The sequence below is a fragment of the Periplaneta americana genome, chromosome 8, assembly GCF_040183065.1.
Source record: "Periplaneta americana isolate PAMFEO1 chromosome 8, P.americana_PAMFEO1_priV1, whole genome shotgun sequence".
NCBI lineage: Eukaryota > Metazoa > Arthropoda > Insecta > Blattodea > Blattidae > Periplaneta > Periplaneta americana.
Window position 1 is genome coordinate 51122576 of NC_091124.1, and position 24925 is coordinate 51147500.

Below are 24925 nucleotides of genomic sequence, written 5' to 3' on the forward strand. Positions count from 1 at the left end.
TCATCCCTCTTAGCCCCAAATATTTTCCTAAGCACCTTATTCTCAAACACCCTTAATCTCTATTCCTCTCTCAAAGTGAGAGTCCAAGTTTCAGAACCATAAAAAACAACTGGTAATATAACTGTTTTATAAATTCTGACATTCAGATTTTTTGACAGCAGACTAGATGACAAAAGCTTCTCAACCGAATAATAACAGGCATTTCCCACATTTATTCTGCGTTTAATTTCCTCCCGAGTGTCATTTATATTTGTTACTGTTGCTCCAAGATATTTGAATTTTTCCACCCCTTCAAAGGATAAATCTCCAACTTTTATAGTTCCATTTCGTACAATATTCTGATCACGAGACATAATCATATACTTAGTCTTTTCGGGATTTACTTCCAACCCTATCTCTTTACTTCCTTCAAGTAGAATTTCCGCGTTTTCCCTAATCGTGTGAGGATTTTCTCCTAACATATTCACGTCATCCGCATAGACAAGCAGCTGATGTAACCCGTTCAATTCCAAACCCTCTCTGTTATCCTGGACTTTCCTAATGGCATAGGACTCTAGAGCAAAGTTAAAAGTAAAGGTGATAGTGCATCTCCTTACTTTAGCCCACAGTGAATTGGAAACGCATCTGACAGAAACTGACATATACGTACTCTGCTGTACGTTTCACTGAGACACATTTTAATTAATCGAACTAGTTTCTTGAGAATACCAAAGTCAATAAGAATATCATATAAAACTAGTGCATATATTAGGTTACTCAAAAAAAAGACGCTTTAAAAAACGCTGAAACAGTAGTTTTTTACTACTTCGTCTCAATGTCCATGTTTATGCAACATACAATGCCACACTCCACACAAAGCACTTCCTACTGACCAAAATTCCCTTGCAAGGACATGAGATAGTGTACCTTTTAAGTATTTCTCCTCCCATTTCCCCTTCTTTCATTGCTTTATTGCGTCATTCCACACGAACCGTCTGACTACAGTATAGCTATAGCTATAATTACAGGATAAGGTGTACTCATCCTGCCTGTGGTAGTATTTATTTAATCCTTAAACCCATCCTTACCTAACTTAAAATTACATACCAAGACTAAGACGTGTCACGCAACCCAGGAAATTTCATAATTTAATCCACTATCTTACTTACAAATGGCTTTTAAGGAACCCGAAGGTTCATTGCCGCCCTCATATAAGCCCACCATCGGTTCCTATCCTGTGCAAGATTAATCCAGTCTCCATCATCATATCCCACCTCCCTCAAATCCATTTTAATATTATCCTCCCATCTACATCTCGGCCTCCCCAAAGGTCTTTTTCCCTCCGGTCTCCCAACTAACACTCTATATGCATTTCTGGATTCGTCTATACGTGCTACATGTCCTGCCCATTTCAAACGTCTGGATTTAATGTTCCTAATTATGTTAGGTGAAGAATACAATGCGTGCAGTTCTGCGTTGTGTAACTTTCTCCATTCTCTGTAACTTCATCCCGCTTAGCCCCAAATATTTTCCTAAGCACCTTATTCTCAAACACCCTTAACCTATGTTCCTCTCTCAGAGTGAGAGTCCAAGTTTCACAACCATACATAACAACCGGTAATATAACTGTTTTATAAATTCTAACTTTCAGATTTTTTGACAGCAGACTAGATGATAAAAGCTTCTCAACTGAATAATAACACGCATTTCCCATATTTATTCTGAGTTTAATTTCCTCCCGAGTGTCATTTATATTTGTTACTGTTGCTCCAAGATATTTGAATTTTTCCACCCCTTCGAAGGATAAATCTCCAATTTTTATATTTCCATTTCGTACAATATTCTCGTCACGAGACATAATCATATACTTTGTCTTTTAGGGATTTACTTCCAAACCGATCGCTTTACTTGCTTCAAGTAAAATTTCCGTGTTTTCCCTAATCGTTTGAGGGTTTTCTCCTAACATATTCACGTCATCCGCATAGACAAGAAGCTGATGTAACCCGTTCAATTCAAAACCCTCTGTGTTATCCTGAACTTTCCTAATGGCATATTCTAAAGCGAAGTTAAAAAGTAAAGGTGATAGTGCATCTCCCTGCTTTAGCCCGCAGTGAATTGGAAAAACATAAGATAGAAACTGACCTATACGGACTGTGCTGTATGTTTCACTGAGACACATTTTAATTAATCGAACTAGTTTCTTGGAAATACCAAATTCAATAAGAATATCATATAATACTTCCCTCTTAACCGAGTCATACGCCTTCTTGAAATCTATGAATAACTGATGTACTGTACCCTTATACTCCCATTTTTTCTCCATTATCTGTCGAATAAAAAAAATCTGATCATTAGTAGATCAATTACGCCAAAAACCCCACTGATGATTCCCAATAACTTCATCTACGTATGGAGTTGATCTTCTCAAAAGAATATTGGACAAAATTTTGTACGCCGTCGACAAAAGTGATATTCCTCGAAAGTTACTACAGTTAGTCTTGTCCCCCTTCTTAAAAATAGGTACAATTATGGACTCCTTCCATTGTTCTGTTACAAATTCCTTTTCCCAAATAGCAAGTACAAGTTTATAAATTTCGCAATGTAATGCACTTCCACCCTTTTGTATTAATTCTGCTGGAATTTGATCGACACCTGGAGACTTGTACTTTTTCAGATTTTCTATAGCAATTTCGACATTTGAAAGCGTGGGTTCGGGTATAAATGACTCAGCAGTTTGTATTTTAATTTCGTCCTGATCAATTCTATTTGGCCTATGTACATTTAGTAGTTGCGCAAAATAGTTTTTCCATCTGTTTAGGATTGATGGAGTGTCTGCAAGCAAGTCACCATTCTCATTCTTGATCACGTTTACCCTTGGCTGATGTCCTTTTTTTTAATGTCGAATTTCATAAATGTAAAAATATTTAAAATTATTACAGTATTCATTCATTCATTCATTCATTCATTGTTCTGCTCAAAGACAGGTCTTTCACTGCAAACCCAACTTTCTCCTATGTTTCCTATTTCCTTCCTTTTTTTTTTGTTTCCTCATATGATCCATATATCTTCATGTTGTCTATCATCTGTTGTCTTCTTCTGCCCCGAACTCTTCTCCCGTTCACCATTCCTTCCAGTGCATCCTTCAGTAGGCAGTTTCTTCTCAGCCAGTGACCCAACCAATTCCTTTTCCTCTTCCTGATCAGTTTCTGCATCGTTCTTTCTTCACCCAGTCTTTCCAACACAGTATAATTATGCATGTGAATTTGTACAATATTAATTGCACAAATCTACATAAATCATGCAATGTATAAGTGAAATCAAGTATCATTTTTGAGATTAGAAATATTGCTTTCTTGTCTGCCACTAACAAAACAGAAGTGCATCTTAATTTGTTGCTTATGTCCCTAATGGCGGATACTTGACTCTTCGCCATTCATCCATATGAAGCCAGTTATGTATACCAATTTACCGACAGTGTCGTTGCCCAGGGTGCGCTATAGCAGGCTAGTCTACGCTACACTCGCGATGAGATGAAATGATGTTGGAGATTCGTTGGAATGTCATAGGGGAACCGGAGCTCTGGGTTAAAACTACTGTGTTACGTGGACTACATGCTTGCCCAACACGTGTCATAACTCAGGAGTAAACCGGGGATCGAACTCGGGTCCACAGAATTTTGAATTCAGCGCTCTAGCCATTGGACCGCCCTGACGGCTAAATTGGATGCATATTGGATTATTTAATTTTTGCAATCTGGAAATAACAGTTCAAGAAAATATAAACAGTAATATCATTCGCAAAATGATAAATATAGGCCTACTGAACTGTTGTGAAACCCATGAAACGTATAATGGAAAGTCTGTCAACTTCGGGATTCAAAAACCTGTGAAGCTCAGTAATGAAATGGACTATTAGCAAAGCATGTCTCAATTTCAGACTCACGCTCTTTTTCCTCTCCGCACGGAAATAATCTGAAAGGCCTTTTGAAAATAAAAGTCAACTTGAAAATGAAAACTCCATTTAATTCACGAAATAGTCGAGTTTAACGGAGAGAGAAAGCTATGGTACATTGTTTGGAATAGGTATAGATTGAACTTGTACCATTACTATTAATGAATAAGAATTCACGTTTCGAGGATTGGCTCTAAATTCGTCTTTAATTGAAAAAAGGAGTTAAAAGAGATAGAGGCAGGAATAAAGCGAATCTTGAAAGCGTTCTGAATTCCGTATTCTTTAACAGCAATGGAAAAGGTTTTAACTATACCTCTTGTAAACAATGCACCATTGTTTTCCCCCTTTTTTATATTAACATTATAGAAAGATAGAACTCTGCTCTTATTCCAAATTCCTTAATATATTACGATGTACCGAAGTAGGCTACATAATATGATATCTCCGTGCAGAAATTCTGCGTCATCATATGATGATGGAAGAGTGGAACAGAGAAAAATTCTCTCCGGCACCGGGATTTGAACCCGGGTTTTCAGCTCTACGTGCTGACGCTCTATCCACTAAGCCACACCGGATTCCCATCCCGATGTCGGATCGAATCCTCTCAGTTTAAGTTCCACCTCTTGGGTTCCCTCTAGTGGCCTACCCTCATGCACTGCAATATAGATGTATGACAGTTGGCACAATATCCACACATGTGCAGAGGTGCACTCGTTATAAGTGACTAAGTGGCCGGGATCCGACGGAATAAGCGCCGTCTTAAATCACAAAGTGATTATTTTTCGCATATCACATATTACGATGTACCGAAGTACATATGATATCTCAGTGCAGAAATTCTGCGTCATCATATGATGATGGAAGAGTGGAACAAAGAAAAATTCTCTCAGGCACCGGGATAATGGATAGTGGATAGAGCGTCAGCACATAGAGCTGAAAACCCGGGTTCAAATCCATCATCAAATTCCTTAAGTTGGATAATTCGCATATTTCAATGACACAAACTTCTTGGCACATCAACTTGCTAGGTATAATAACATCATTCTGAACTGTTTACAGATCATTCTTCTTACTTCTGACCACTCTCTGAGAATATTGTCCGTAGAACCAACCTGGCCCTTTCACGGATTCAGTCCTTACTTCTGTCAATATTTCGTATCAGAAAATCTTCAACAAACAAGAGAACCTTCTCTTCAGAGAGTTAAACAGCTACCCTAAGCACAATAAGCAGGATTTGAAACCTACCAGTGCGATAGATACGATAAATTCTATTAGAAGTTCTGACTGTACTCTTTCAGAAGCAGATTTCTCAATTTTGCGTAAGCGACTGAATTTTGCTATTTCCAAACCAGTCCCCAACCTAGGAGTAGCCTCTGCAGCTAGGACTGTTATCTCAAAACTTCTCCCTACACTAGCATCTGAATAGTGATAGAAGATCAGATCCATGTTCGAGAAATTCAAACATCCAAAATCTTTGACGTAGAACCAAGTCTTTCTCCCTAATAGGTATGGTGAGGGGTAACTTTGATATTGACTGTGACATAAAAATGCAACTCCCTTGAGGTCCGCTCCTACTTAGCGAAATCAAATCGAACAGAACTTCTCTTCACAATGTATTAAATGGAAGAGAGCAGAAAGCGGCGTGTCGAATCGCACAATGTATTTAAATCGAATCGAACATAATTTTTCTTCACATTGTATTTAGATGGAGCGGCGCATCGAATCGAATCTAACAGAATTTTTCTTCACAGTGTATTTAGATGGAGCGGCGCATCGAATCGAACAGAATTTTTCTTCACAATGTATTTAGATGGAGCGGCGCATCGAATCGAATCTAACAGAATTCTTCTTCACAATGTATTTAGATGGAGCGGCGCATCGAATTGAATCTAACAGAATTGTTCTTCACAATGTATTTAGATGGAGCGGCGCATCGAATGGAATGTAACAGAATTTTTCTTCACAATGCATATAGATGGAACGGCGCATCGAATCGAATCTAACAGAATTTTTCTTCACAATGTATTTAGATGGAGCGGCACATCGAATCGAATCTAACAGAATTTTTCTTCACAATGTATTTAGATGGAGCGGCGCATCGAATCGAATCTAACAGAATTTTTCTTCACAATGTATTTAGATGGAGCGGCGCATCGAATCGAATCTAACAGAATTTTTCTTCACAATGTATTTAGATGGAGCGGCGCATCGAATCGAATCTAACAGAATTTTTCTTCACAATATATCTAGATGGAGCGGCGCATCGAATCGAATCTAACAGAATTTTTCTTCACGATGTATTTAGATGGAGCGGCGCGTCGAATCGAATCGAACTGAAAAGAATTTATCTGCACAATGTATTTAAATGGAAGGTAGCAGAAAGCGGCGCGTCGAATCGAATATGAATATATAACCTCATTGTATTTGTGTAAATCAGCTAATAACAAATCATTTATATAAATCAAGAATAAAATTGGACCAAGAACAGTGCCCTGAGTGACCCCTATGTTTTGAGTAAAATTAATTCATTATCAATTTTAGTTACATGATTTCTGTTATCCAAATATGCCTTAAATAAACTTAGAACATGACCATTAATACCTAAGAAATTTAATTTCTCTAACAGAATATCATGGTTAACGGTATCAAATGCTTTACAAATATCGAAAAATAAACCCAAGCATTTATTCCCTCGGACTAACTCACATATGATTTTATTTGTAACACATGAAATAACATCATCTGTGTAAAGTTTATTTCGAAAACCGAATTGATTTGAAGAAAGTACGTTGTATTTGTTCAAATAATTTTATAGACGAATTTTTATGCATTTTTCTAAGAGTTTAGATATAGGCCACATGAGAGCAAAGATATTGGTGGGTAATTGTTGATGCACTTTTTATCTTCTGATTTGAAAATAGGGACAATTATAGCACTTTTTAATTAATCTGGAAATTTAGCATATAAGAAGTACAAATTAAATATATGAACAAGCGGTTTAGTCAAGAAAATTATTAACAGTTTAAATATTTTTGAGGATATAGCATCTTCGTCAGGGCTTGTATTAGGCCTATTTTTTAACCAGGAAACATGTTTAATTATTTCATTTTCTCTTACAGGGGGAAAAAATAGAAGACTGTAGTTGTTTCATATTATTACAAAAATTACCACTTCTCCTAGAACAGATTGTCTCACAAAAAATACCAAAGATCTGATTACCGTTTTTTTCTTTCCCCCCACCCTGAATTTTCTCTTATTGTAAGGAAAATGTCTGGTATTCTCATGGCGGATCCTCTGACTCGTCACGCCAAACACAATCTCGTTATCACCAATTCACAGACTCTTGATAATTCATTCAGCGTTGTTAAATATCAGATCGAAAAATCACTAATTCCCAAGTAGCTTCTCTCATTATAATCATTACATTCGGGATCGTAAAAATCAGCTGACGTAAACGAAGTCTTTAATCTAATGGCAATTTATCATTTGTCACACAAAATGAAAACAGTTGAAGAGGACGACTATACACCAGCGAAAATCATACATTGCCTCTGACATGACAGGGCCGTTACTGTGACACCAATTTAAAACAGCTGCAATCGATACATCACAGCATAATGTATTTTACATATACATACGTTATCAATATCATAACGTCCACATACAAAATAAATATTTCTTCTACTCAGTTCAATAAACCTGCTTCGTGCAATATAACTGTATTTGTTTATTTAGTGAGCACTGGATATTATGTAAACTTTGTATCCACAATTGTTCGCGTTGGAGTACTTTCATTTTTATATTACATTATAGATGAAAAAGCTATTCTACTGGAACTGTTCCATACGATCTGGTTCACCTGAAATTCCGAGTTTCAAATAACTGTCCCGGAATAACAACTTGACAGACTTGTAACCTGGAACTCTGTGTTGCCAACTTGGTTGTTTTCCGACTAAATCTGTTTTTTTTTAACGACAGTTTAGTTGGGAAAATAGGCATTTAGTTGCTAGTAGCAAGTGTAGTTTATTTTTAATTCTGTCTAGCTGAGATCTAGTTATGTTTTGGTGTTTCTCTTCAAATAATAAGTCTTTCAGTTTCTGGTATCAAGTATTTAATTATCGTGATGCCAGTAACAGAAATTAAAGAAGCAGAATTTGTAATATCGAAGTTGGTTCCTTTTGGTCGAATTCAAAGTCGAAAGAAAATTTAGTATTGTATTGTATTGTATTTATTAACATTCCATGGTATTCATACATCCTTACAGCTAGAATATGGAACAAGTCAAAAAACTTAATACTATTATAAAATCTTAATTTATAGTCACAGTCTAGTTGAAATATATATAGACGAGATTTACAATATAGTCTACTAGTACAACACAAAGTTTTAGTATCAGTTTCATGAAGTGTTATTGAATGTCATGAATTCACCTACAGAATAGAAGGCGTGAGAAATTAGGTACTTCTTTAATTTGGCCCTAAATAATTTTGTTTTGAGTTTCATTTTTTATTTCGATAGGGAGGTTATTAAAAATTTTTACTGCCATATAACGCACTCCTTTTTGATAGCACGATAGACTTGCCGATGGAGTATGAAAGTCATTTTTTGACGTGTATTTATGCTGTGAACTGTTGAATTAGATACAAAGTTTTCACGATTACATACGAGGAAGATTATTAATGAAAAGATATACTGACAAGCCATGGGCAGTGAGTTAAAACATGTTAAATTAAATAAACAGAATGAGTACAAACATGGTGAATGTAATTTTGGGGATCCTTACTGTTCCATGCAGAAAAAAAAAATCAATTCTGCCACAATTTTGAACTACCAGCGTTAATACTAGGTGTTCAGTTCAAAGTGTGTCATGGCTCGCTGTCTGCCGTCATATGGCTAGTCGATGAGCCTAGAGAATTCAATCTTCCTACACTTCCGCAGAGGTGTATTACCTATGTGTCAGAGAAGTTGCATAGCAAGTACGGCGTTCATTCTGAAGAGTACTTACTGATATGTACGGTAACGCCGGTAGTGGCAGGAATGTGAACTGTTTGGAAACATGTACTGAGGTGGGTTTTTTTCTTACTGTCGGGATATGGGGAGAGGGTTAAAACGATTTCTTACGTATTTGTTGACATTAACTTCGACGGTCAACATGGACACGGAGCATTTGATTTGTATTGTGGAATGTTTCCGTACGCAACCGATGGTAACAAATACCTTGCGTACGACTTGGCCGCGCAAAACACAGTCAGAAAGAGGTTACGGTAGCACACAGACAGTACAGACCGCCATCTGTTGCTACGACGTTCAAGTTATACCGTACACGTTCTCAAGTTCAGATTGAACGCTTTGATTAATAGGCAACTTCTCTGACATAAAAGCTGAAACTCGCTTCAAATCGCTGACTCACAACAGTGACGTCATGACACACTTTGAAATGAACACCCAGTATATGCTTTAAGAAATAGGAACAACTGAGACAAATTACAAACAACTCCAACTTCCACTGCAATTTCAACTTCTTTATTTTTACCAGCTCAATCTGAGGAAGATACTGATGTGATGATATAGATCAGCGGTCATTAGCATAATGCACCCTCGGGCTAGCGTCTCTTAACCGCGAGCACGCTAGTCTCTCTAGCGCATCCGTGGATGCTAGCGGGAATGCAGTATTCCAGTGGCGGAGTTTTCTTCATGCCAGAAATTACGTCAGCAATAAAAGCTTAATGATGCACAAAATGTTCACATATGCATTCAAATAAGCATATTTTATATAGGCCTAGGCCTAATTAATAAATACTCAGAGTGTCGTTTATATCAATAACCTAAAAATATAGGTCTCTTCTGAAATTATTGAAGTGTCCAGTGAAAGAAGTGGACAAGCCACAAATCCTGATATGTAGAATATCTCTTTATTTCACTGGGATTTTTACCTCTCATCTGAGCCCAAGAATAAATAATATGAATATTCAAAACCGGAAATAGATAGATTGGCGGAATTGGTACAAACGGTTTTTTCGAAAATTTCATAATTTAATATCTACTGAAATTAGATTTCTAGAAAAAATATATACGTATCAAATTTATTTTAAAATTAAAAGTCCTCGAAATTAAACAAAAAAAATAGAGATATTAATATGAAATCTTTATAGATTTGAAGTGGAATAGCTTTTGAGTTAGGGCAGAAAATGAAACAAGACAGCTTGAATCCACATAATAATAATAATAATAATAATAATAATAATAATAATAGTGACAGTAATACCAATAATAAGTATAAAGGTTACTATAATATTCTTTTCATTTTTCTGAATTTCAAATTATGTCATACTAGTGTTTAGTCAGCATAAATATTATTTATGTACGAGTAATAGAACTATTTTTATTAAATTTCAAAACTCACGATTAACTCGAAAACTTTAAGCAGTGGAAACATTTCGAAAACAAATTTGAAATCATCGCGATGTTATCTATGAGAATCCGTAGTTCTAAAGACAAAAGTTTAGCCATTTTGCATATGGAAGGCGAAAATACTCCTTTTTTTACTCGGCGTAACACGGAAACTAGTAAAGATTTTGAATAGCAACCACTTTTAAAACAAATTTTCATTCTCTACAAATATTTCTCTCTCTTTTACCCCATCTAAAGTGAAAAATAAAAAAGTTTGCCGCTTATCAACTTTTGACGGTGTCAATGTCTATTTTTAAACAGGTCACTTCGAAGTTGGTATTTTTTTTCACTTTCCAAAAAAGATTTCGATTTAAAATTTTTTCTATGCTTTTCTTAAGTATTTATCTATGAATCCTAAAAATTACAGCGCGATTGAGTGACTATCATAGGAGCTACGACATGATAATTTTTAACGGTGCGGCAAATATTGTCCTCGTCTGCAGCTACTGACTATTCTCCACTGATCGCCCGCATCAACTACGGCTGCTTTCTCCCTCTCCCTTCTGGACCACGGTGCATATTCCGATACACTCCTTACCCGATACCCATTTCAGCAAGTGCTGACGACCACTGATATAGATGGTGATTTACTAACCATTGATTTTTAGTGAATTAGCAAAATATCTTTAATTATTTAATATATTTAATGTTATTTTGGTTATAATTACGGGAAAAATGAATTGTTCAGCTTATAATTTTAGTTGCTTTGACTGTTTATTAATTGGAAAAATTTTTTACTGTTATAAATACCTACTGCTGGAATTTTGACAGCAATATTTTGTCTGCAAAGAAGCTTTATGTAACATTATGACGTAGCTACCATACTATAGGAAATGATGTCTGTAAATGACTGGAAGATAATAATATTGGTTTTAACAGGGTTAAAAGTTCTGTTTGAAATAGGAATTATTTGTACTGTAAAATCTATTTTGTGTATTAATGCAAAATACAATTGGATTTTTGATCCATTTGATTTGATGCATTTAAATTCTGAATTAAATTAAATAGACATGTTAAGCACGCAGTAACACTAAGTACAACGAATATAGCTGTGCTGTAACCGCTTCAAATCTGGCTCCACATCTCACAAAAGCTTCTAAAATCCTATTTCAAAGAGTTAATAACATTAATTGAATAAGCTTTGACAGGAACGTTTTACAGAATTGTGCTGTATAAGGAGGTGTGCTAGTGGTTACAAACCTCCACCGACAAACAATTAATCATTATATGTCGTTCATTTATTTGTTAATCTGATATTATTTTATAGAATTGAAAGGGATTTTTTTGCTGCTGTTCGTACGAATTTTAGAATTGAGGGCTCCAGTCAGAGACGAGGGCATGCCACAAATCCTGAAAAGCAGAATATCTACTTTCTCTACAATGTGTTCTATTTCGGCGTTGCAGAATATACAGGGTGTCTCAAGAGGAATGTAAAAGTAGTATGACGTAGTAAAAATGCAATAATCAACAAAGACGAACTTCTTATTGATTTACGTGCACGTCGACGAAAATATTCTCTAAATTGACCAAATAAACCAGGCTCCGCCAAGTCGAGTCAAGATCGCGAGAGGGCGTACAGGCCTGCTTACGGCTTCCACTGCGGGCAGTACACTTGTACACTGCAGTCTATCAGTGGTGGAACCTATCGAGGTCGCTTGGGGGCACCGGTGCACTGCATTTTGCACCAGGAATATTTATGTGCTAAAACATGAACCTTAGCAATGTAATGGATGTTGTTATGCGAACAATTAATTTCATAAGGTCTAAAGGACTCAATCACAGGGACTTCAGGGCACTGCTTGATGGTATTAACAGTATGGGGATTTACTCTACCATACCGAGGTAAGGTGGTGAAGTCGAAAAATTCTGGAACGTTTTCTCGCACTTAGAAATGAAACTGCCTTATTTATGGATGTACATGGGAAACCTGTTAGAAGCCTTGGACATGAAAGAATATATAAGAATAATGCAACAATTGTGCGAAGTTTCGAACGTAGATTTGAGGATATTAGAGATCTTGAACAACAATTTAAGATATTTGCAATATCTTTTTCAGTGAGTGTCCTGGATATTCCTGCTGAACTACAATTAGAAATACTTGATTTACAAAGCGATATTTAGCTAAAGGATAAGTATCAAAACAAAAAGTATTAACCATTTCTATACTTGTTTTCCACGAGAAAGGTTTCCTAAACAGTACAATCTTGCTGCAAGAACGTTGTAAATGTTCGGGACAACCTACGTATGCGAAACACTGTTTTGTTTAATGAAGTTTACAAAGTCACGTCACAGAAACAACTAAGTGATGAACAATTGAAAGCATGTTTGCGATTGGCTGGTACTAAAACAATAGCTCCGAGAATTAAATAGCTGCTTACTAACAGAAAACTGCAAAAATCGCAGCGGATCTCTGATGTTTAAGAAAAAGTACTATTATTAGAGAATTGTATTTGAATGACAACGTTTGTACTGTTGTTTTATTTTGTTAATTGAATTGTATAGCAATGAGAAGAAGACAAACAGTATATTAATCTGTATAAAAGTGTATATTTTGTTTTGTTTCATTATTGTGCAAACATGCAAAAATTTGTTTCGTATATAGTTAACTGTACAAAATTGTATAGAGTACTGTTTTTCAGTATAGTGCAATTAACAGTGAAAGTGTGCTTCAATTAAAAGCTGAAATTAATTTACATTCTTATCACAAATTTGGTTCACATACAAGTTCTTAGCTCCGCCACTGTGGAAGCAACTACCCTTGCCCGCAGCCGTACGTCAGGGCTTGAGGGTTTGTACGTACGCACGAGAGTGTAGTCACTTGACGGTCCCTGAAATAAACTAATGATATATATGGGACACTTATTAGTGTTATATATTTAAGCACGTGGGCTTACAGCTGTTTCGGCATATACAACATCGTCAGGGCCTACTGGATCATAGCGTCATCTTGATATCGCTGCGAATACACGAATAATTAAAATTTGTTTGAAGAAACGTTTCGATTATCCAACTAAATTAATTTATTCTGAATTTAATGTGTTTAATATTGAACTAATTTATAAGTATACGCTGTTAAAATTTTATCATAAAAATCGTAATAAGTTTGTATTACAGACACACAATTATGACACAAGACGAAATATTAATTTAACATTAGTAGAACCTAAATGTCTCACATCTGCTGGTCTAAAGCATAGCACTAATTTTGGCCCTCGGTTGTACATTGCTTTAACTAAATTACACCCAGAACTTCTAACATGTAACCCACTAACAAATAACAAGAAAATTAGAAACGTGTTAATATCTTCAATTTGATTAAATAAATTTATAGCCTATGTGTATGAATTAATCAACCTATATTATATTTGTATTCTATAATTTTGAAATATATATATAGTCCTACTTTTCACGTGCGATATTCTTCTTCTCTAGTGTTAATATTATATTATATAATTCCATTGCCGCTGTAATTTAATTTAGTTCCTATTTTATTTTACTTATTTATTTTTATTATTATTATTTCTTATTTTATATATTTCTCTTATATTAATATTTTATTATATAATTTCTGTAACTGTAATTTTAATTCTATTTCCTATTTTAATTTACTTTATATTCTCTTATAGACCTATTAATATTATATCTGAACTGCGACCGAACACGAGCGCTGCTCATTCGGTCTCAAATTTTGTTAATACTACTGTATCTCCTGTTTTATATTGTTTGTATTATTTTATTTCTATTTCTCTTGTTTGTTTGTAATTATATTCTTTATTCTGTATATTTAAATTTAAATAAAATAAATAAATAAAAATTGTGTAAGGGTGTGTTTGGGTGTTGTAATGTGGAGTCAAATAGTGAGTGTGTTCTGAAATTGATCTGTGTGTTGAGAATTTGATTTGGGTGTGTTTTAGTGTGTCTGTATATTTTACATTGTTCTAGTGTGTTGAGTTTTTGGTTTTTGGGTTGGATGTGTAGGATTTCCATGTCTGTATTTATGTTATAGTATGTATGGTTATGTGTTCGGCATATGTAGATGTATTGTGTCCTCTGGTTATTGCTTTAGCGTGTTTTTTGTAGCGTGTTTGGAATGATCTGCCTGTCTGTCCAATGTAGAACTTGTTGCAACTATTACATGTGAGTTTGTATACTCCTGTGTGGTTGTATTTATTTGTTTGTGTTGTTTGTTGTTGAGATGTCTTTTGTAGTGTGTTTTCTGTTCTGTATGCTATGTTGTATTTCTGATTTCTGAATGAGGATGCGATCTTATGTGTGTTTTTGTTTTCGTATGTTAGTGTGATGTATTTCTTGTGTTCTTGTGTTTGTGTTGTATTTTGTGTTTAAAGTTTTTGTTTTGTCTTCCTTACGATGTTGTCTATTATCTTTGGATTGTAACCGTTTTCTTGTGCTATGTATTTGATTGTGTTCACTTCTTCATTGTAGTGTTGTTGGCTCATGGGTATGTTGAGTAATCTGTGTACCATTGTCCTGAATGCAGCGTGTTTGTGTTGTACGGGGTGGTTGGATCTGTTGTGTATGTGTGTGTGTGTGGTGGTGGTGGTTGGTTTTCTGTATGTTTTGAAGGTGTGTTTGTTGTCAACTATTGTTATGGTGATGTCTAGAATATCAAGATGACGCTATGATCCAGTAGGCTCTGACGATGATGTATATAACGAAACAGCTGTAAGCCCACGTGCTTAAATATATAACACTAGTAAGTTGCCCATATCAATGATCTGCAATTGGGTAGTGTTAAAAGTAGTGTGCGCAAGACTCAAGATGGAAATAAACTAACATAATTTCACTCATAGGTATACATTAATTTTAGAAACTACGCAACTCCTGGCATTTCATTACTTTATATTATTTTAATGTACCGAAGTACATATGATATTTCCATGCAGATATTCTGCGTCATCATACGATGAAAGAGTAATGGAACGGATAAAAATTCTTTCCGGCACCGGGATTTGAACCCGGGTTTTCAGCTCTACGTGCTGATGCTTTATCCACTAAGCCACTCCGTTCCATTACTCTTTCATCGTATGATGACGCAGAATATCTGCATGGAAATATCATATGTACTTCGGTACATTAAAATAATATATGATATGCGTAAATCACTTCGTGATTTAAGACGGCGCTTATTCCGTCGGATCCCGGCCAACTAGTCACTCATAACGAGTGCACCTCAGCACATGTGTGGACTTTAGTCCTACGTTCATAGACATCTGTGACGTAGTGCAGAGGGCGGCCACTAGAGGAAACCCAAGAGTTGGAACTTAAACTGAGACGATTCTGTCCGACACCGGGATGTGTATCCGGTGTGGCTTAGTGGATAAAGCATCAGCACGTAGAGCTGAAAACCCGGGTTCAAATCCCGGTGCCGGAGAGAATTTTTCTCCGTTCCATTACTCTTTCATCGTATTTCATTATTTTCTAAAAATTGTGTAACAAGAGAGTAGATTTCTGAGGTTGCTTATATTAAGCATATACTGTCTATCCTCAATTAATTAATAAATTAATTAATTTTTAGACTTGCAACAACAGAGAACAGTTTTTCTTTGTTCCTAAAAATGTGTTATTTCAAAGTTACGTAGTTCTAGAATAAACTTAGCTGTTTGTTTAATCTCAACAGAATTCGTTCAGCATCGAATACGGTGAGAAACCGTCAGGGAACTGAGCTTTGACCGGGCAGCAGATTTTGATTACACTAGATTCAGTGCAAAGGGAGTGTGACGAGACTTACGGTTCGCTTTAACCTGGGAGAGTAATTTGCCTCCCTCAGCTTACCACTAGCTACTGCTGTCGTAATTGCAGCCCTGCGTGGAACAATGTCCGGAACGTTCTTAATCTAATTGTAAAGGACAGATGTATAGCGTGATTCAATCCAACTGTGAAATATTCTGTTAGAATATAGTTGACGCCTACACAAATATTTTGAGGTGGAAAATGAGTGGGTCGCTTCTAGTTTTTCGAAGAAGAGCCTTAAATTTCGGATGACTTCTGGAAGGTATAAAACACTTTATGTACTTCTAGCTTCATATACCAGTTTTTCTGCAGTTATGAAAGAATGTTATTTGTCTAATAGAATTATTTATGTACAACATTTTCTTTGTAATAGGCATGGTAGGTCGCCAACCGTTCGTAACGATATCCAAAAAATGTGCTATATTAGAATCGCTTATAAGTTTTAAACAAATACTCATAACAATGAAAGTTTACGTTGAACGCGTTTCGAGGTAAAATCCAACAATTTAACTTAAGTTTGTATCATTTTGTTAGACTATTTCGTTTATATGACGTCATTCCATTTTCGACCAATGAAGTGTAATGAAATTTTGAATTCCAACCAATCACAGTCACACTTTGCGATAATTTTCGCAGCTAGATTTATCGCTATCAATTTATCGCATGGTCGTTCTTTTGTTTAATCGTTGTCGCCAACTGTTTCCCCGGAAATTGATGATCATGAATACATTAAGATGCAACTACACGGTTAAACTTTTCTTTCAACTTTAAAGCAATGAATGCAAGATTGATATTTAATATTAATTAATATATTTACGCAGTGAAGACGACGTTCAAAACGGCGCACCATGTAGACACAAAATCTTCATGCATCTTAATTGAACGTACCTTTTAAACTTGATTCTTTCAATATTCTTCCCAGATTGCACGCATACGCGATTGGAATACAGTAGATGCAGCTTTAGTTCCGTTACACACTACAGCGAGAATGCGTTTGTCGAGCTATAAAAAATGCTTTCGTGTAGCACTGATTGTAACGGTCGAAATAAGACAAAGCTGACATTGGTCCAGCTCCCACAGGTAACTTAACCTATATTGTTGCCTATAAAATTTGTGTTTCGTGAATGAAATGAAACAATTAATAGAAAGTCAGATGTTCAAATTTATGTAACATCATCGCATATCAAACCCAAAGACCTTGCATAGTAATAATAAGGTCTTTGATCAAACTGCCTTCCGTACGGCGTAATAAAATTCGTGTTTTAATTAGGCCTATGTATAAAGAGATGACTTCACTGTGTAGCAACATGTCTCGCTGTGAATACGTAAGCATTGGTATATACCCTAGCTGACCCCACTGTTAGTGTTAAATTAAATTATGATTTCAGCAGACAATGGAAATGTATCTTTGTTATAATAATAAAAGAAAAGTGCAGTACATGTAATTAACATTGTTAAACCTGCATTTCGCTTTTCGCAATTGGCATTACTGAATAGTAACATCGAATTTCCTTATTGCAGTAATCGATAGTCATCTACGAGTATTTCAACTTCACAATGTCTGAATAGGTTAAGTATTCGTTAATAAACAATTATTAAAATTCTGTAATCGAATTTTAGGGATATATTATTTTAGTACATTATGCAACGAGCTATAATGATAGTAATTAAGACGCGAGTATGTTCGTTTATGAAACGAGCGAAAGCGAGTTTCATAATTTTCATACGAGCGTCTTAATTACCATTATAGGCAAGTTTCATACGACTTTTCATGCTCGACCATATTTCTAACTTGAAATTATTCAGAAGTATTCATTTCATTCGTATCTGACTGAAGATCGGAAGTGACCTTGTGCATAGCTCGTAAATTGTGAGATGTACGCAGACGCGAAAGTATTGATTTTTTTCCGAGGAACAATGATGTCATTGACCTTGATGTAATCTAGAGAATAACATTAGATTTACATTGATTTAGAATTGAAAAACGAGATGACAAATTGAATTTATTTGAATATTATTTACAATTAACGCTAATGATTATAGTAACAGAACATAACCTTCTGCGACAGTATTGGATTTCCAGCCTCCGTGACGTTTCCCTCGTCTTTCGATTGCATATCTGAGAATAATAAAAAACCTGAACTTTAATGAATAGGTGTACTTTAATGACATGCATTAAAGGACTGCTACCAGGTGTATAATTACTACATTTCGGCATGGTCGAGCATAAACATTTTTGTTTTATTCACGAAATAGTCCTAATAAATGTCACTCGAGGTCTGAGATTACTACAGATAATCAAATGCTATTATCGATACAGTATATGAAAACAACCAGAAGAGAGGTACAGAAGCAGGACAATGTGGTCTTTCATCAGCATAATTTTGAAAATTGTACAAGTTTTAAATATTTAGGTACAATGATTACAAACAATAATGATATATCCTCAGAAATAAAGACAAGAATAATGGCCGGTAATAGGTGTATGTTTGGGCTTGGAAAACTATTTAAACTCGGTTCATTATCCAGATCTGCAAAGAAAATAATTTATAAAACTATTCTAAGACCAGTGGTTACATATGCTAGCGAAGCTTGGGTTTTAACAATAAATAATGAAAATATGCTAGCAGTTTGGGAAAGAAAAGTCCTGAGAAAGATATATGGTCCCCATTTTGAAAATGGTCAGTTTAGAAGTAGAACAAATAAAGAACTAATGGAACTGTATGGAGAGCCGAGTATAGTTTCCTTCATTAAAAAAGGCAGACTTAGATGGTTGGGACATCTTGAACGTATGCCAGAAGGCCGACTACCTAAACGGGCATTATATGGACACCCAGGAGGATTAAGGAAGAGAGGAAGTCCAAGGCTGAGGTGGCTTCAGGATGTGGAGGATGATCTGCGGAGAGTTGGATGCAAGAGATGGAGACAACGGGCTCAAGATAGAGATGAATGGTTTCTACTGATTAAGGAAGCCCAGGCCCTTCATGGGCTGTAGTGCTAATAATGAATGAATGAATTATCGATACAAGTCTACTCATGCACCCATTGTATCCTAGACGGCTATGTGTTGCCACAGAGTCCATGATCCGATGAGTGCATGTGTGTGTGGAAGCAAGAGGAGAACATTTTGAACATTTGTAGTGAGTTTCTGAATTGATTAAAGTTGCAGCACTTGATACCAAGCTGACAATATCTAACACATGTTTTGTTATGTTCTTTCATTAATAACTAAAAAAAACTAAGGTTTTTCGGGCATATGTTTATATGAACTTTTTTTCTTGTTTTGGTGTGAGGAACATGCCTCCAAGGTTTGTCAAAGTATTTATGAAACACCCTGTATAAGACTGCAGGTAGGACAGGAATATTAGCGGAGACAAGGTGTGAACGAGTGCTGTTGCTGCAACGAAATTGAAGGACAGCACATAATAGAATGGAATGACACCGCTACTGTAAAGCGTTTGTAATCTGTAGCAGACTCTTACTCTTTCATTCATCCAATAAACGAAACAAATTCAAATTATTATTATTATTTTTTTTTTTCAAATTTCGCACAGAACCGCCCTCGCTGACACACGTAGTTGTACGTCCATAAATTCACCTCACTAGTCAGCCACTGCTGTTTTCCTCATGATTTAATGAAACATTGTATATCCATGGGGAATGGATTATAAGCAACATCACAGCTTATGTTTTATGTCCTTATGACAAGGAAAGAGCGTCAGAATGTAATACGTTGGCAGTATGTGTAAAATGGAGCGCACTAGTGCCAATTGTCAAGCGACATCATTGTGATACAAAGTACGATAAACTTTCATGATGTAGGAACATATTTTTCACTACCCAGAAGAGTGAGTTATGTTATGTTTTATGATTCGAGATTTTGAAACTCCGTTCCATTTATAGTCGCTTGAACTGCGAGGTGATATCACAGCTGTCTGTTGGGAATGGTATATTGTTGCTGTATTGGGTTTCCATTTTGCTGTCATATATCGATCAGTCCGCTGAGATATGTTGTCATCTCGTTGTCATCTCTGATTAGTGTACCAGCAGGCCTTGCGAAGTGGGAGTGCGAACTAACTCGACATTTGCTTTTTAATAATAGGCAAAATATATTTCTGGTTATTTTATGGTTGAGAAAAGCTTCTAAAAACCTGAGCCCTGCCGGCATCTGAACCTGCGACATCCCGAATACTAGTCTAGTGTCTTACAACTGAGCCATCTCGCTGGCTGATACTATACAGGTTGATTCAAAAGTGATAGTCAAAAATGTAAAAGTTGAAACATGACGAAATCTTTCTATTCGTTATTGTTGAAAAGTACGAACTAAGACAAGGGGCATTCCATGGTTTTTTTATTTTATTAGGTTATTTTACGACGCTGTATCAACATCTAGGTTATTTAGCGTCTGAATGATATGAAGGTGATAATGGCGGTGAAATGAGTCCGGGGTCCAACACCGAAAGTTACCCAGCATTTGCTCCTATTGGGGTGAGGGCATTCCATGGTAAAATACATACATACATACATACATACATACATACATACATACATACATACATACATACATACATACATACATACATACATACATCGTCGACCACCTCCTTTTCGAATGCCCGAAATTGGACAAAGAAAGACTAGCGTTCCAGCGGGAAATGTTAAGGAAAACTGGCAAGTGGACTTTCACAAAGCTTAAAATAATGCAAGAACATGCGCATACTTTCATAAACTATGTCGATGTTATAAATTTAGACGAGTAAACTTAGGATAAATTAATCTAGGATAGATAAGAGTAGGCAATAGATATAATGAAAGACTCAAATCTTCACAACAGAATAACAGACCTACATACGCCTAGAGAGTGACAGAAAGGAGACATAATGTGTTATATTGTAAACTTACAGGTAGCAAGGCATGTAGTATTACCTTTATTGTAATGGGACATGCCGTTCAACTAATATTAAAAAAAAAATACATACATACATACATACATACATACATACATACATACATACATACATACATACATACATACATACATACATACATACATACATACATACCTACCTACCTACCTACATAGCCCCTAAGTGTTCTGCCCATAGGCAGGTCTTTCACTGCAAATCCAGTATTCTCCAATCTTTTCTATTTTTTGCCTTCCTCTTAGTTTCCGCATATGATCCACATAGGCTATCTTAATGTCGTGTATCATCTGGTATCTTCTTCTGCCCCGAACTCTTCTCCCGTTCACCATTTCTTCCAGTGCATCCTTCAGTAGGCAGTTTCTTCTCAACCAGTGACTCAACCAATTTCTTTTCCTCTTCCTGATCAGTTTCAGCATCATTCTATCTTCAGCCACTCTTTCCAACACAGCTTCATTTCTTATTCTGTCTGTCCACTTCACACGTTCCATTTTTGTCCATATTCACATTAGAAATGGTTCTCTTCACTTCGTCGTAATGTCCATGTTTCTGTCCCATATAATGCCACGCTCCATACAAAGCACTTCACTGGTCTCTTCTTTAGTTATTTTGCCAGAGGTCCGCAGAAGATGCCCCCCCCTTTTTTTTTATAAAAGCTTTCTTTGCCATAGCTATCCTTCTTTTGACTTCCTTGCAGCAGCTCACGTTACTGCTTTTAGTTCACCCAAGTATTTGAAGCTGTCCACTTGCTCTATTGCCTCATTATTGCGCGGAATATAAATATCTCACCTGGTATATTTTGCTTTATACTATAGCAAAAGAATGAATAACAGTTCTTCCCATTTGTTGTTTAGGAAGTGAATTTACATTGATTTATAGTTCAGTGTTGAGGAAAATCCGTTGTGACAAAGAAAATATGCGAGGAAAAAGAAACTTATTGAGGAAACATCAGCACCATCTGTTGGACGTCTTTATTGAGTCATTGAGGAATTCAAATTAATGCACACCATAACATTCAAAACAGTTCTTCTGAGACACATCCCTAACACATAGTATTTTAAGTTTTATACACAGTTGAATTAAACCACAACAAATTATGCCATTAAAAGCTATGTATCACTTATACATGACACGTGGGCACAGATTGATTTTATATCTTTTCAGTGCTTAAAAATAATGTTCACGTCCCTAATGTATTGAATACCATGCAGTTCTCCACATCCAAAAATATTCCGCAAATGATTCGTTTTCGAAAGAGGATTCTTCTATATTTTGGATCGTGCGATTACTATGGGCGAAACATTACGATCCGGAAACGAAACACTGGAAGAAATTTAACGTTAAAAATCGTCATGAAAGATCCTCGCATTAGTTTTCTGGACATAAACTTTTTATAGAAAAATAACCTCCTGAATTTACAGGTTGCCATTAAAGACGAGGTAAAAATTGTTTCAATAAAAGAAAATACCATAATAAATATATATAAAGGAGATTGATATTAAATAATAACTTGTAATTATCAGAAACCGGAAGTTTAGGCATTATGAATCATTAAAATAGGCAGGCAAAAAGGCATCATAAATAGCTAAAATAGGCAGGCAAAAAGGCATTACAAATAGCTAAAATACGCAATAAAAGGCAATTACAAAAACCTTGCACTAGACCCATTTATTTACTACATTAACTATTCAATAACTCATATTTTAAAGAACTTTAAAGTTTTAAACAAAATGCTAGTTTGTACTTGACACAAAAATGAAAATGTTTTTAAAAGGCCTATGTATTGCAATGCCTTATCCGTTGCACACGACAACCAAATGCTTTTTTAAGTTCTCTGGGGTCATGCTTGGTGTCTCCAACTCGATTCTTAAAAATCCGCTATGAGACCGTGCAGAAACCGCTAAACTGGTATATTGTCAATGTAAAATTAGATTATTTTGCCGCTGTGAGTGCTATAAATACCCGCTAAATCTCTATATCAGCAATACAAATTTCATAAATTTTATCCGCTAAACCAACACTGAAAAACGCTAGATCTAGCGGGAAAACCGCTGAATTGGCAACACTGGACTCATGCTACAACAACGTCGCAATGAAAACTGAAAGAAAAATAACCGTTAAAAATAACGTTAGACCCGCACTCATTGTTGCCTTGTCAAATAAACACAAGCGATAATTAAAATGCTTACTGTTATACATTTTAGCACGGCAGCACTCATTGTTAAAGAGAATATGAACTGACTAAAAGACAATAATATACATTCGGTGAAGTCACTTTCATTATAGCGGTTATAGAAATAAATTAAAATTTACCTGTAGGCAATTTTTAATAATAAATTGATAATTAATAGATAAATAATAAAAAAGGCAAAAAAACATTTATTTTGCAAATTAGGCGTTTATATTTAAAAAAAAGGCAGAAAAGGGCAACGTAAAACAGTGACGTTTCAATCACAAAGGTATAATTCGTATAGATTTACTTTCAAAATGAAGATAGATTTAACACATTTAAAAAGGCATTCTGCCAAAGTTCCGGTCCCTGGTAATTATATTACTATGATGTAACGAAGTACATATGGATGTTTCAGTGCAGCAATTTTTTGCGTTTCCATATGGTGAAGAATCGGTAGAACGGAGAAAAACTTTCTCGGGCACCGAGACTCGAACCTGGGTTTCCAGGAATTCGATCCAGCATCGGAGCTTGAACCCGGTGTAGCTTAGTGGATAAAGCGCCAGCACATAAAGCTGGAAACCTGGGTTCGAGTTCTGGTTCCAGAGAGAGTTTCTCTCCGTTCTACCGATTCTTCATAATAACTTGTAAGTTTTCCTTAAGTTAGAGGTGGTGCCTCAAAATTCTAATTGAATCCCGTAGAGCCATAATTACTATTTGACGGATATTCCTCATAAGTGGATCGAGGCTTGTATCCGGGAACTGTTGAGGTATGGTAACTAGTGTGTCAGCTATTAGCCCTGTTAATTCTATTTCCTGAATAATTATGATAAACTCGTACTACTTGGAAAAATTTAAAGCGTGACGGGAGCGTATTATTCTTAATTATTAAATAAGCTGCGGGAAGAAAGTTGTGGAGAAACTTCGTGTTAAAATTTTCAAAGTGTGCTGTTCTTTCAAGCTAATGCAGCCGTTCACAAGTTCCTGTCTGCGTTGCAAGGAATTGTTGAAGTTAACTGAATTCGTTTACCGTTCTGGACATTCTGAAGACTTAGCCTCCTCAGACTATACTTTTTTTGAAATTAAAAAAAAAAACACTGAAAGAAAAAAGTTTCCTTTGAATGAAGCAGACAAACAATTTTTGTTGAAAGGCTTAGAATTGATTTATAACCGATGTGACAAGTGAACAGAGTTGGAAGGTGATTATTTTTAATAAATAACATTTATTATAAGCTGAGAACTTATAAATACTCCTCGTACCAACAGAAAAAAAAAACTTTAAGAGGAAGCAGCGAATTAGAAATGAAGAGTCTACTGCAACAATGATGGATGTCACTTTCTTTCGAAAATGAACCAAGACTGTTAATGCATAGCTTAAGACATATGGAATGTACATAGAGAGTTACATGGCATTAACACTGATAGTCATTGTCCAGTAATGATCGGAAAATCACAGTTAAGCTTTGAGCGCTAAGCATTTCAAACTTTCAATTGCTTCTCCTGCAAAATGTATTCCAAATGACATCCATCATTCTCGCAGTGGACTCTTCAAATGAATATCTTGATTGATGTTATTTTTAACAACTTAACGCATTGAAATATTTAGGTGCAACATTTTGAATGCGAAGATATAAACAGTAGAATTAAAAATTGTACTAATACTACAGGTGGTATCAAATTTTTCAGTAATTAACGAACGCTG

At 35.6% G+C, this 24925-nt stretch overlaps 1 protein-coding gene across 4 annotated transcripts in view; it reads right to left on the reverse strand.

Moving 5' to 3' along the window:
- The window catches only part of LOC138704714 (CD151 antigen-like), a 281489-nt gene that overhangs the window by 143163 nt on the left and 113401 nt on the right, over window positions 1-24925 (reverse strand). The gene's annotated exons all lie outside the window — the stretch shown is intronic.